Here is a 15548-nt window from a genome sequence, read left to right as displayed (position 1 = left end):
ATTAGATTGTGTTAGCAGAATCTTCCCTGCTTCATGCTGAGGAAGCAACAGGGGGGAACTTGGAAAGGAATTGTTAGTTAAAAGAGTTACATGGCTACTATGTCTGCCTAATTACTCATCTCACTAACACATGCATTAGGGGCTGTAAACTTCTGAAATAAACAGTACTGTAAATACTCTGAAGTTTCCAGGGAATCCTGGAAAACACGTTTGAAAGGGGAAAAAGATAGTGAAGTGTCAAAGTAGCCTTTAAGCAGCTCCTGATTGATAAACATAGCCATACATGGAGAGTAATTGACAGTAAGACTATCTATTTCAAAGGATCCTGTAATTTCTTTTAAAATATTGGATATTTATTTCTCAAAGGACTAATTTGGTTGACGTAGCTATTTAATGCTCTCACAGCGTCTTCAAAAATTCTCTGCTGAATGAAGGCAAAACTTCTGAAGTCAGTATTAGAATAAACATCTGATGTGTATCACAACAGATCAATTTAGGAAGCTCTTGGCTGTGTGCCTAGGGAAAGATGTCTGGTCATTTTCTGTCTGGTTTTGAGAACAGAATAAAAAATTAAAAGATGATGTCTTTGGATTAAGACAGATTGAACATAAATCTGGAGGACCTGATTTCCCTCTCATTTACACTGGTTTTACACCAGTACAACTCATGGATTTCAGTGGAGTTATGCCTGATTTACACTGGTATAAATGAGCGGAGAATCAGTGTTTTATATCAAAGGATTATAATAAAATCTGGGTACATACTGTAAAATATATATTTGCGAGCAATTGTTCAGATGAATACCTGTAACTCACTTTGATGAAATTTGACTCTTTTTACCCATTTTCCACAATCTTGTTCTTTGTTTGTTTCTTTGTTTGCAAGAATATGTTTACAGAAAGCAAATATCTGATGGACTGTTATGTGACTATATGTTTGTGCATAGGTTCACCCAAGAAGTACTCATATGGCTCTGCGACGGGGTCCACTCACTGCAGGTAATGCCTCCTTCTGCGTCACTTTGGGAATTAGCTCTTTCCAGGTGCTTTACCCTCCTCTCACAGTCTGTTCATCCATCCTGTCTTGCCCTGTTGCCCTCTTGCTCCAGGAGCTTCAGCTTCCTCTTTGTGACTTTACCCTCTGGCCAGCTCACTATAGTCCTTCCCTTCTAGGGTATTAAAGTCTTTTGGCGCAAACTGTCCCAGGCAGCCCACTCTCCACCACTGGGTCTGTGCCACTTCCCCAGAGGGTGGCAGGGGAAGTTGGGCCAATCTCTTTGACTTTCCTCTACTTGTTCATAAAAGTTCCAATCATAAAGAAGAAAAAATACCATATATTTTAGGTGACCAATCATGCACTGCAAAAGATTAGGGAAGAATAGCAACAATTCTGAAATATAATTGAAGCAAATAATTTAGGGGTGAAAATATATTCATCTCAAGTGTGTGAATCATTTCAACTAGCAAGCAAGAGCCAGCGCATGGCCTTTTCTTCGCACTGGAAGAAGGGAACAGGGGGAGAATAAGGTCCCCCTTCTTTCCTTCTGCTGAAAACTCTTACCACCACTTCCTGTGCACAGGGGGAAGCAGGCTCCACAGAGCTATGCCTTTCCCAACATGTGCACTTGGGTGAGGAAGGGCAGGGAGGGGGCAGAGCACTGACTCAACCACCACAATACGCCCAGCAGCAGAACTGAATGGGATGGGATTTTCCATTTCATAAAATAGAGGTTTTGATGTTTTGTTTTTGTTTTCATTTCATAGAGAAAAGGGAAAAAATCTCCGAATTTTTCATGGAACAGAGGCCCGGTTTCCCTGCTGCCTATAATTGCACTGTTGGTGAACAGAGGACACTAAACCAAACCAAACCCCATAACAGACTTTTGTGGCTTTAAAGTCAAAGAGTGAAATCTTGGCCCCCAGTGAAGTCAATGGCAAAATGCTGAATAATTTCAACAGACTCAGGATTTCATCCATAGTCAAGATAAATGAAAACTTATTTTTATTTTTAGTGTGCCACTCAGTGGCAAAGCCAGGATTCTTTTTATTTTTATCTCCAAACACTGGAAATAAGAGTTCTCATTCAAACTCTGATCAGGTCAGTAGCACTCTTTCTCTTTCACTTTACAGAGATATTACTTGGAACAGAAATAACCTTTTTGTTTCTAATCCCACAGACTGGTATTCAGTCCAGGATGACTTCCTTAAAATTCATGCAGATCTCTTTTTGCCAAAATCTCCATGTACAATCGTCAGCGTTCAAGATATGATTTCAAACTCTGACTCACAATTTCTGGAATACAGTGCTTTCAAAACAATAAATGTGGCTGAATAAATGATTTGGGGGCAAATAAGAACTTACCTGAACCTTCAGAATTTACTCACTTTAAGCCCACTTGGCACCTTTCTGACAAGTTAAAAAAAAGTGTCCATTGCAAACATAGGCATGTTATGAAAAGAGCTAATAAATCATTCATTCTTCAGTCATTATAAATGATTATAGCCCTTTCTTCCATTCTGGAAAAAATCCCAAATTCTACAAATGCATTATTTGTACAAATACAAATTCTTAAGTACTGTATTCACTAAATAGTTTATACTACCAATTTTCAGCTTTTGGGGTGTTTGCAAATGGAGTAAACTTTTGTTTACTCAATGTTTGTTACTCCTGAGGTGTAACTGGACATTTAAGTCACATTATAGTGTTGCTGCTCTCTGACTGGATAACTGAATCTTTTTAAACAGGAAAGTAATGAATACAAAATGGGAAATAGTGCCAACCGGCAGTGCCAACTGGAGCCACCAGGGTCCCTTTTTGACTGGGCGTTCCGATCGAAAACCGGACATCTGACAACTCCACTCACTCCCCAGGCCATACTGCCACAGCTGTGTTCCTCAGAGGCACCTGACCTAGATCCTTCTCATTATGATGGAGATGGGGCAGCTGGCTGGGCCTTCTCTATGAGACTTGCTCCCCATCTTGATCTGAACTAGCCTGAATTTAGTGACCTTCTGAGCATGCAGCAAAATACATCTGTTAGAGAGGGGTTTTTGGAGAGGGCTGAGGGTGTGCTTTCTACAGTGATGGGGGTGAAAAGGAGTATCTGCAGGTGTCTGTCTCTATTCCTGTTATAATGATTCTTTCAGTGCTGCTGGGAATTCATGATATTGGATAAATAATAAAGGTGTTAGAGAGCCTAGAGCCTTGGATACACATCTGGTTATCATTTTGAATCTAAATAAATAATAATAATATGTTTATGTTAGATATGAACCAAGTTCTAGCTGCCAAGTCCTAGCTGAGTTTGGATCCAGATCCAAACTGTATTGCCTGGGACCATCACTAGTGATTTAGGGGTAGTAAGTCACTATCAGTATGACTGGTATGAATCAAAACTTTATAGAAGCCTGAGCATGCTAATCCAAAGCACATGGGTGACACTGGAAAGACACACTTCAGTGAGCTTTATATCAGGCTGTCCGAGCAACCTGACCACTGATTACATTACTATTACTCACCTCAGGGCCCTTCATAATCTGAAAATGCTGGGCCTGGCAACCTGTAGTACATTGCCTACTTCCTAAAGCACCTAGGTGTTCAATAGCATTTTTCTATCCAGTACTTACCATGCCCATTTCTACCTAACTTGGGCTATCTGACAGGCTCACAACATGAAGTAGTGTGGCTACAGGCTTAGAGGTGGGTTTTTTTTCAGTCTCCCACACATATCACTGATGCAGAGACACTTTTACTGACAATTTGCATTTCTTTATTTAAAAAAAAAATAATCAACCCTCTTTTATTAAAAAGCATCCAGTTATCCACAGAAACAGGGAGACGGGAGGTATGTGCAGAGCAGGTGTCCTCTTTTTAGACAAATATTTAGTATGAAAAAGGCATGTCTGTAACACCATCATCTTCCAAACAACCCATCAAAAAAGTGCTGAAAGGAAAATTTTTAACAATTGAGTGTGCACCTCAGAGAGCTCAACTTCCGGATCTGGGAATAATGGCACTGGTGGCTGGATATAGAAAAGCAAATAATTAAATCTTCAGAAATTGCTACTTTGCAAGTTAATAAATGGAGGTACGTACACCAGGGAGATACAGGGAAAACAACAGTCACCTCCACTTTGCATTCTGCACTCCCAGATGACATTTCTCTGCAAATAAATTACCATGTAACAGTTCATCGTGGACAATTTATAATGACGTTTGGTCATTAGTTGAATTTGGAGATTCTAAGTAATGATAAGATGCTTATTGCTTCCTTCAGACATTGGGAACTGATTGTACCAGATACAATCACCTTAGCCTAAGAGATGTCCCCGGAGTAGTAATGCTGAGAAATGCAAAATATTAGAGCTGATTGGGAGTTTTTCAACAAAAAGGTTTTTCATCAGAAAATACTGATTTGCTAAAGCAGAACTTTGATTATGGGAAAGAGTTGCTTTTGCAAATCTCCCCTTTCAAAAAACAAAATTGAAAAAAAGTTTCAAAATTATTAAAATGTCTCTTTTTGACATTATCAAAACTAAGTTTTGTTTTTTTGGTTTGAAATGAGTTTTGGGTACTCTCCTGTTTCAATCCACTGCCACCATCTACACTGCACATATGGGTGAGGAAAATGCAAAGGGTAGTTGACCTGGTATCTGGGCACAATGTTACTTTTCCTCATAACATGTATGCACTGACCTTGAAAGAAAATCCATCCTATTTTGTTTGAAGCAAATCTTCCTGAGCAGAATTCAGGTGGCTCATTCTTGTGTGAACGGTGCGGAGCGGAAACAGGGGACCTGCCGTTTGCAGGAATCCAGGATTGCATAACTGTGGGTCTTGATCCAATACCAGCTGAAACAGTGGAAAGGCTCCTATTGAGCTCAGTTGACTCTGGATCAGGCCTTTGGATTTAAGGTCTTTAAACATTTGGCTTTTTTCCCCCTTCCCTTAATGTAGATCCTTCTCCCATGCTACTCCCTCCCCCCACTTCCTCCATTAAATATAACATCCTCCCTGGCTTTCTTCATATTGAATTTGACGACCAGTGCTCCCTCATCTGGATGACTCCTAACTCTTTCTGCATTAAAACAATAAATTCCACTCTCTGAGCTGCCCAGATTCCCTTACGCTCAGAGGCTCTCCCTGGCTGTAATTTGGCCTTTATATCTTTTGCTCCCTGTGCTACTGTTTCCACAGACATTAACTCTATAGTACATTATTTTTCAATTCACCCGCCCTCCCACCTTTCCATTTGCCTGCAGAGCATATAGCTGTAAAACATTCTGCAATACCTACTGTGTATAAAATATGGTACACAAAAATAAAGGGCCAGATTCTTAGCTGGCATAAATTGCCATCAAAAACAAAGAGCTGCGTTGATTTGCACCAGTTGAGAATTTGACTCAAAATGTACTATAAGACTTGGCTTTTAGGCTTAGGTGACATTTCTCCCTCAGCACAGTGAAACTTAGAGGAAGCCATACATTATTTCTCAGGAGAGAGAAGGAACTGCAGAGTCCATTGTTGAGACTAACCACCATTATACATGCCAATCACATCCTGCCCTGGCAATAATTACTAGAGAGTGAGAGAATGTACCTGTAATCATAAAGTGAATTAAACATATAAATAAGGTTCAGGCAGGTAATTGCAAGCAAGATGAAAGGGAGCGAGTGTGCGTGAGAGAAATAGAAAGGTGAAATGAACAGAGAGAGACATAAATGAGAAACTGATGAAAGACTTTGAAGATCTTTTGCCTTAATTGATGACTATTATTCATATTTATGCAATTCATGGCGAAGAAACTGAAAGGGGAAATGAAAGGAATACATTTAAGATATATGTTTAAACTAGGCTGACTGCCTTTGCCACTGCTTTGTAATAATCCGTCCGTGGTGTTCAACTGAAACAAAAGAACAAGTTCCATTCCTCAATGCTACCCAAAGGTTGGGATTCCTTTTGATCTCTGTCACCTCTTTTCCCTTTCCTTAAAGTCTTTTTGACAACTTATTCAGAGCCTGGCACCAACTCTCCCATATACAGAATAACACAGCTTTGGTTTCTAAGTCACTTGCCAGAGTTCTAAACTTACAATCAGCAGAATGGCTGCAGCAACCTCCTGGGACATGGGCCTCCACCCTGCCTCACCCCAAATCCTGAGCCTCAAGAAGTTGCTGTGTATTCAAGACAAAGTTTTTCCCTTATCAGAGAGAATATTTATACAGTCTTCTTTGTCTGCTCATTTGTATTACATCTGTGGCACTTGTACCACCTACCAGTTAATAAAGACTGGGTAGCTTTTAGAATAACATAACCATATGGTTTGATTTTCCAGGAGAATAGAACCGAATGGATTCCTCTGTCCAACACCCCGTTCTCTCTCTCCCGCCCTGAGTGCCACAAACACCATCCTTCTTTTTGAGGAAGACTAGCCAGAATTCCTTTCAGAACCTATTAACTCCATTGGTTTAAGAGTCTGAAATTGCTGCTGTTGATAAAATAGAAGGCAGTTGCTCCCTATTCTGATAAAATGTGTATTGCTTCCATGGCACTGGGGATCTCTGCGGGACCAAAGAGAGGGAAAGCAATATTAGAAGGTGACTCACTTAGGTTTCCATGGCTGGAAGTAGCGTGGCTGCAATTTGAAGCCCTCATGGATTGGTTGTAAATCAAGAAAAAAGTATTTACATGTATATGTCTATATTTTGAGAAGTGATTTCTCAGAGCTCCAGCGGGGATACCAAGAAAGAAAAAGAAAAGAACAGCCATAGAACTGGCTCAGCTTAACAGCCTATCCATAATACAATGCAGCGTTATTTTGCATAGCCTCTTTCATACTAACTCCATCCCAAAATCTTTTACAAATTTAAATGGTACAAGACAGTGGATATTATATTGTATAGATTACGAGAAAACAGTGGCAAAAAGATGCTGTATGTAGAATATATTAAAACCAGATAGCTCCTGAGAGAGGGAGAAAGGAATTAAGAGGTGTAGGCAGGGGAATGAAGAGATATTATTAGATGAGATTTGAAAAGAGATGGAGTGCTGATGAGGTAGACAGATACTGGAAGGCTGTTCCAGATGGCAAGAGATTATGCAGAGGGACAGAGAGGAAGCTGGTGTTAAATGAGTGGAGGGAAAGGCAGTGAAGTGAGTGCCAGGTCTGGAGTTATACAAACAAGGAAGGCATTTCTAAACTAGCTCCTGAAATGACTGGGAGGCCAGGGGATTCCTCGGAAAATGGATGTGATGTAGTACCATACGTGTGAGAGGGTGAGCAGCATTCTGCATGCCGCTAAGAAACAGAGGAAACAAGGGGAAGGCTTATTTTTAAATCAAACTAACTTAGAGTACCATAGAAACAGAGCAACCACATAATTTCCCCTGATGTCTTAACTGGAATTTCATATTTGCAAACAAGTACTAAGTGACATCTATCCTGGGTTCTTCTATTTGTTTGAGATAGGTAGGACTGAAAGAAAAACAAAGGTATCTACGGTTCTCACTGTTAGTCATTACAGGCTACTTTGCACTGCTGCTGGGGCTGCCAGAAGTGCCTCTTTCTACCCTGTGCTGCCTGGCAACTTCCACAGGCATTAAACTGTCCACAGCTTCCACCAAACATTTTGGGTTCTTGAAGAATACATGACCTACAGGGCAAATTTTTCTTATATGGCCTCCAAATTTGCACTGGCAATTTTATGCGCACAATTATTTTAGCATGCAAAGATCTATACTTGGATGTGCAAATTACACTTGCACCCACAAATCAGATAAATGCCTAGCCATCCAACTGGTGTGCACCGATTGAGTTCCTGGGGGGGAATGGGTGGGTGCAAGCCTGCCCACAACTAAGGGCCCCTCCCCCATCTAAGGGAAGAAGCTACTGGACCCAGGCCTCAAGTAAGTTCAGGGAACAACAAATGAAAAAACAGGAGCAGAAGTGAGTGTCACAGGGTCAAAAACAGTTATTCAGAGAGGGACACTGAGCAGAGAACCGCAGACAGTGCCTACTGCTGTTCCAACGTGTCCAGGTAGCCAACAGACGTGGCCCAGAGGACCTCTGCCCAGAGACATGATTTCAGGAAGGAGCGGAAATAGGCCCCACCACCCCATACAGCATCCTTCTCTTGGTATGGTGAATGGCCACACTGGCCAATGTCTAGAGGAGGTTGATGAGGAGATCTCGTGCCTTTATGGGGCCATGTGCAAAAATCAGGAGGTGTGGGGGAAAGTGCAGCCAGAACCTGAGGAGAAGGTTCTGGAGGAGCAGGAAACGGAGCTGCAACCTGGTGCAGTCAATGTAATTGTGTGCCAGTCCAAATGGTATGCAGGAGTGTCATTTACACACACAAATGCTTGGTTTTACATGTTCAGAAAGTTGAGAATGTTTATATCCTCCAGATGTGCATTTTCACTCACCAAGCCTGCCCTGGCTTCCCACTCCCCTCCCCCCCTTTTAAAAAAAATATGGCTCATGCCCCTTTGTTTTGTTTTTGTTTAAATACTGGTGGAATTGCTATATATCAACATTGAACAGCATTTTAATTCAGTATCTAAAGTATTATTTATTGCATGGCATGTGCATTTAGGCTAAGTTTGAGTTCATGTGAACTGCTGTTGTCCTATTTGCTAAAAGTGCCCGACGACAGACCATTCTAGCCCACATCCTAACATTCTATTTTGCACCTGTGTTTAATCTGGAGGCAGAGCTGTGCAGAAGATCAACTTCAGAGCTGCTGAGAAGAGAACTGATTTGCCTGAGAAGATAAGTGTTGATGGCTTTTGAGCTTGTCAGATTGCTTATTTGGGACCCCATCCAAAACCCACTGAAGTCAATAGGAGGCTTTCCACTAAAGTCAGTGAGCTTTGGATCAAGTCTTTGATCTTGATCAATGGAGAAAACTTTTTCTTCAAATAAAAGTTAAGAATTTTGTTGAAAAAACCACCCACTGAATTTCCCTGATTTCCATTAAAAAAAACAAAAAAACCCAACACCAATTATTTTCAAAAAATTTATCCAGCTGTAGTCTCTCCTCCGCCTCCCCTGCAAAGATGAATTCAAGTATTGATCAAGGAAACACATAAATATACTCTACAGCACAATACAGGAAAGGCTAAGGAACTGAATGTTAGTGGCGTTGGACTTAGTTCTGTGCGCAGCATGCATGTGTTCTGCACAGAAATACTATTGCCTGATTCATCTTTGTTTTCAAAGGCTGTTCTGTGGGAGAGTCTAGGTGTAAAGAGATTTGATGCTGAGAGTGTAAAATTGCAATTGCTGGGGGGTTTATTTTTTCAAATGATTTTGCTGAAAGCCTTTGTGGGTTTTCTGTTAGGGTCCTGTAAAATGGAACTTTTGAAGAGATTGCAACTTCTACTCTCCCAGATCTGTACCTATGGATTTAATTATTTATCTTTTTACAGGACACCATTTTTGGGGCAATTAATTATTTGCCCCCAGTGTAAACCTTACCGAATGACCTCAAAAATCATGAGGCTAAGTAATAACTTAGTCGATCTCCTATTAATGAAGAGAATTAAGAATAACAATGTGGTGGCCTAGGCTACTGCCTGACAGAGTTAGAAAAACTGATATTCAGGCCTTGACTCTGATCCAGGTTTAGGTATGTGTGGGAAATTTTTGCAGGTATGTGCATACACACACGCATCAGGAATGAGTCAGGGAATGTTTCCCTGGTAAGATGATAATGGTAATTGCATTCACTTTTTTTTTTTTTAACTTCTAAAATGTGTCTAGCCCTGGATCTCAGGGGACATGAATACATGTAATGCATTATTAACAGAAGAGAAGACACCCTCCAAAATAAACACTTCCAGGTAAAATCCTGGCAATAACAATGATTCTTGCACTGTTCTAAATGTTAATTAACTTGGGCTCTGGCACACCGAGGGAATGAGGGGGGGGGAAAGCAAACTGCAGAGATGAAAGCCCCTCCCCCACAATGGAAAATACTTGACTGTCAGCTCCAAGGGGGTTACATCTATACACTGGCTGCCCAGCATCACGTCTGAACTCAGGTGCCAATGCGACTGAGATATGATGTATCTTCAATAGCAAATCCTGAAATCATTTGGGACTTCACAGGAACACTTTGAATTACAGCTGACTCATCAAGAAAATAGAGAACCAGTGCAGCTGTGAGAAAACAGGTCTAATATGTTTCCAGTGGGTAATACCACCAGAGCAGACAAGCAGTCACATTCTGCACCAGCTGTAGCTTCCCAGAGGTCTTCAAGGATAGCGCTCATAATGTTCTGTGCTTCAGAACAGCTGGTTTTCGCTAACTGATGGAATTAGGAATTCAAGCGTTGTCCACTATCTCATAGTCAATCAGAGGCTAAGATCAAATTGGTTTGTGCTGATTTTTTGCATTCTGATGAGTCAATTTAGCTAAAACGTCTCATCTGTGTTAAAATCATCCCCGTGCAAAGGGCCAGGAAAAACCTTAGGCACCACTTAGAGGCCATTTAAACCTTCAAATCAGGGTTTAACCAGAACTTATGTGGCACATAGGTCTTTTCCTAGTCCTCTGCATACCAGGTAAATTTCACATTCTGAGAACAGGCACCTCAAAATTATTCATAGAAATTTAGACAAAGGAGCAAATTAGTCCATTGCGTCATTGGTTCTTTGCCGTTGTTTACTAGGCCTTTTACCCACACAATTCCAAAGAGACAATCCTGGGCAGGCCACCATGATCCAAGGCGTGCCATTTCTTCCAATTATTATACAATTGTATATCAGTCCAGCTGGTATTATTTCCTTTTCTGATTATTTTCCATATTTTTCTCAGAACATAAGATTGTTTTTGCACAAAGAGTTCTAATAGCCTTTGACCCTAAGTTCTTGCTTCTGTTGCTAACTTGCAACGCACACATTCATGTCAAGCATGCATCATTCATACCAGGCCTCAATGACCTATAACATATTACATGGATATATGAATCACAATGTGTATATATATATACACACACACACACACACACACACATATATATTTGAACACCAGCTTTCATTTAAGACTTCACATGACTTTACTTGGTGAACCAGAATGTACATACCAGAATCAGGACATTCCTGTCACACACTCTTGCCAGCTGGCATTAAAGGGTTCTTAGGTTATGTCATCTGCAAACAAAGGTGTGACCATCATGGAGCCTGAAAAGACAGCACCTTGGGACTACCTCATGGATGGTGGAAGATAAAGAAGTATTGTGAAATTTGACTAAACCATCAACTTGAGTGTACTGTCAGTATTCTCCCAGCAAAAAATCCTCTGGAAACACTCAAGTTCCATTAGTTAATGAGAGTGAACCACCAAAACAGGTCCATCACTCTGACAGGAGATGTGTGCTCCAATCTCAAATGCAGTTAATCAAATGAGATGGACAGGAACATCGCTCCCTTTTAGGGTTGCCAGTCCTCCAGGATTGTCCTGGAGTCTCCAGGAATTGAAGATTAATCTTGAATTAGATAGTATGTCATGTGATGAAACCTCCAGGAATACGTCGAACCAGAATTGGCAACCCTACTCCCTTTGCAGCTGGGACCAAGCACACACATGGTTATTACTAAATTGTGCGTATGATTGACACTGATGGTACAGTGGCAGATAATGGAAACCAGGGAATTCAATTACAGATTTAGCACCTTTGTGAAATAAAACTGAATACAGTATGCGTTACGGAGGGGACATTTAAAAATCCTCAACAGTTCCTTAAATCCTTCAGGTCTAAGGCCTGGCAATTAATCAGATAAAAGAGGGGAAAAGATAGACAAAAACGTCCTTCACATAAACCATAAATACTCTTAATGGCTATGGTGAATGGTGGGTGATAGAATGACATAAAATGGAGACCAGTGAATTCAACCAAATACTTTCTGCTAGATTTTGTGTAGCTGGCAATGAGCAATTGCAGCAAACAAATTTTGAAAGAAAACTAAGTCCAAATTTGTTTGCACAGAGCATTTGTTGAATAATTATAAATAGTAAATAAAATATTTTAAAAAGACACAGTCTGTTCATAGACAATTCTCTTGCCAAAAAAAGTGGCTAAATTAATTGAATAAATTGTTCATTACAAATTCTCTCTCAAGCGGTCTTAAGGGGTGAAGTGCAAGTCAAGCTTGAACCAAGGTCTGTTGTGTAAGTTCTTTGAGTTGAATATTTTTTCATGGCTCTCAGTAGCAACACTATCCTCACCCATCATGAAGGGAAGGGTGCCAGCCATGCCAATGGATGCCTTTCAGGGTTGGAAGAGACGTTAATCTGTGTGCAGAATCCTAGAGGCCTTTAAAGCAAAACCATACCTTTAGATAGAGCTGGTTGAAAACTTTTCATCAGTTTTTTCCCCACAACAATTTTTTTTTTTTAAATTTGAGTGAATTTTTCATTGCTGTTGAATTTTTGTTGTTGTAAAATCAAAATCTGGAATATTTTGAAAACCAAAAGTTTGGTTTTTTCCCTTCCCTCCATTTTTCCCCCTCTCCAGTGGCAAAACATGAAAAGGAACAAAAAGGGGGGTGGGGGGAAAAATGAGAGAAAAAGGGAGGGGGGGAATCCAAATAACTGAAAACCAAAACATTTTCCTTTTCAAGAAAAAAAAAATCCATGAACATTTTAGAAAAAAGAGTGTGTGCTGTGTGGGTGTGTGTAAGTAAATATGCACTATTTGTCAGCTAGTTCTACCTTTACTTAACTGGCAAGATACTTTCATTGAAATATAGGCCCTCAGACACCACAGTGACATACACAGTACAAGAACTTAGACTAGGTTAGAATTTCAACTCCCCCTACCTACCATCCCCTGTTTAACCCATGGGATGAATTTTCATGAAATGCATATCAGTAACTGAATTTTTTTATTATTACTACTATCATTCACCAAACAGTAACTTGTACATTAAGTTATTCTCTTCTAACCTGGAAGCTTGTTTCCAAGTCTCTATCAATATGAACTATGAGGACAAACTTCAGATTTAAGTGGGGTGGCAGTGGAGAGGAGTCAAGACATATAGATCTATTTTTCCTCTCTGCTTTATGACTTTGTGTGTATAGCTCTGTGCCAGAACTCTCAACAGCTAGTGCATAAGTGCTGTGGTCTGCTGTAATTAGGGTAGCTCTATATAATGCCCTCAGCTTTCATCTTGGGTCCATCACATTCAGCTACAAATAAATAAATAAATAGATAAATAAACAAAACAAAACACGTTTGGTGACCTGAACACACTCAGCAGCGTCCCTAGGACAGAAAGCCTGACAAGCTGGAAAGTTTCTAGACAAATTGACAGCTCAGGGGGAACCACTCATTATACATAAGTGCAAAAAGGAATTTTTAAATGCTAGATTGATTTTATCAATGGAAGTTTGAAGTGATTGTTGTAGCTGTGTTGGTCCCAGGATATTGGAAAGACATGGTGGGTGAGGTCATATCTTTTATTGAACCAATCTGAAGAAGAGCTCTGTGTAAGCTGGAAAGCTTGTCTTTTTCACCAACCAAAGTTGGTCCAATAAAAGATCTCACCCGTCTTGTCTCACTTTTATGAATGGAATTAAAATGAGTTTATTGGCAGGAATCCTTGCCAAAATAGAGCAGTTTAAACAAATACTGCAGAATATTTCCAGGGAATGAATTCTGAATTCAGATTCACACTAGCCGCCTGATTCTCAGTTGTACTTGTACTTATACTTCAGTCAGAGAACTGAAACATGAAATGTAAGCTATGTGTCCAGTCAAACCTCCTTGAATTTCAGACCCAAACGTTTGCAAGGAACTGCTTGAGAGCAAGCTGCCAAACAAACGTTATTTTCAGACATAGTATTAAGCATTTCATAGATTTTAATGCCTGAAGGGACCATTGTGATAATCTAGTTTGACATTCTGAATAGCACAGGCCACAGATCTTCCCCAAAATAATTTCTAGAGCAAATATTTTTGAAAAACATCCAATCTTGATTTAAAAATTGTCAGTGATGGAGATCCAAAACGACCCCTGGTAAATTGTTTGTAATTAATTACTGTTAAAAATGTACACCTTATTTCCAGTCTGATTTTGTCTAGCTTTAGCTTTTAGCCTTTGGATCACGTTATGCCTTTCTTTGCTAGATTGAAGACACCATTATTAAAAATTTGTTTGCCACATAGGTACTTATAGACTGTAATCAAGTCACCCCTTAACCTTCTCTTTGTTAAGCTAAATAGATTGAGCTCCTTGAATCTATCAATCTAAGACATGTTTTCTAATCCTTTAATCATTCTTGTGGCTCTTCTACAAAACCTCTCCAATTTATCAACATCCTTTCATAATTGTAGACACCAGAACTGGACACAGTATCCCTGCAGTAGTCACACCAGTGCCAAATACAAGGGTAAAATAACTTCTCTACTCCTACTTGAGATTCCCATTTATGCATTCCAGGATCGCATTAGCTCTTTTGGCCACAGCATCATTCTGGGAGCTCATGTTCAGCTGATTATCCACCACAACCCCCAAATCTTTTTCATAGTCACTTCTTCCCAGGATAGAGTGCCCCATCCTGTAAGTATGCCCTACATTCTTTGCTCCTAGATGTATACACTTACATTTAGCCATATTAAAACACATATTGTTTGCTTGCAGCCTATTTACCAAGCGATCCAGATCATTCTGAATCAATTATTTACCACTCTTCATCATTTACCACTCACTCAATTTTTGTATAATCTGCAAACTATCAGTGATTATTTTTTCTTCCAGCTCATTGATGAAGATCTTAAATAGTGTAGGGCCAAGAACTGATCCTTGTGAGACCCCACTGGAAACATACTTGCTTGATGACAATTCCCATTTACAGTTACATTTTGAGACCTATCAGTTATCCAGTTTTTAATCCATATAATGTGTGTCACATTAATTTTATAGCATTCTAGTTTTTTAATCAAAATATTGTGAGGTTGTCACGGAGTCACTGGGCGATGCTCCAGAACTACTCCATACGAAGCCAGTCAGGACTCTGTGGGAGCCTCCTCTCTGTGAGCAGACTGTCTCCAGGGCAAGAAGCTTCCCCAGCTTCCACCTTCCTTGGTCTGACCTCGGAGCATTCAGCATCCCCTTCCACACTGTGTGCTTCCCCCATTGAGTCCGCCTGGGCGGGGCTCCTGAGGAAGCCAGAGGGCCCTGCACCCCAATTCTGTAGTCAGACGTGACGCTCAGCCAGCCAGTAAAACAGAAGGTTTATTAGACAACAGGAACACGGTCTAAAACAGAGCCTGTAGGTACAGGTAACAGGACCCCTCAGTCAGGTCCGTCTTGGTGGGGAGGGAGTCCTGAGCCTCGTCCGGGCCTCTGAATGGATAAGGAAGAGGTTGAATCAGCAAAATTGTAGTAATGAGTCCATCCAGTAGCTTATGTTGCATTAGTTTGTCATGCCAATTGGATCCTAACAGCCACAAGGCCACCTGCTTTCTGGCATGGTAGCTCAGCTGTTATCCATAAATTTCAGACATTTGTGCCAGTAATTAAACTGTGCCAGCAAAGCACT

At 40.4% G+C, this 15548-nt stretch overlaps 1 long non-coding RNA gene across 2 annotated transcripts in view; it reads left to right on the top strand.

Moving 5' to 3' along the window:
- The window catches only part of LOC141978006 (uncharacterized), a 43812-nt gene extending 42814 nt beyond the window's left edge, over nucleotides 1-998 (top strand). For both annotated transcript variants that reach the window (XR_012636313.1, XR_012636312.1), the window contains exon 6: nucleotides 947-998. This is a non-coding gene — a long non-coding RNA (uncharacterized LOC141978006). The remainder of the gene's footprint in view (nucleotides 1-946) is intronic.
- The last annotated feature ends 14550 nt before the right edge of the window (nucleotides 999-15548 follow it).

Source organism: Natator depressus, chromosome 1, assembly GCF_965152275.1.
Source record: "Natator depressus isolate rNatDep1 chromosome 1, rNatDep2.hap1, whole genome shotgun sequence".
Classification (NCBI taxonomy): domain Eukaryota; kingdom Metazoa; phylum Chordata; order Testudines; family Cheloniidae; genus Natator; species Natator depressus.
The sequence above is the reverse complement of the archived record's forward strand: the minus strand, read 5'-3'. Positions and strand labels throughout refer to the sequence as shown.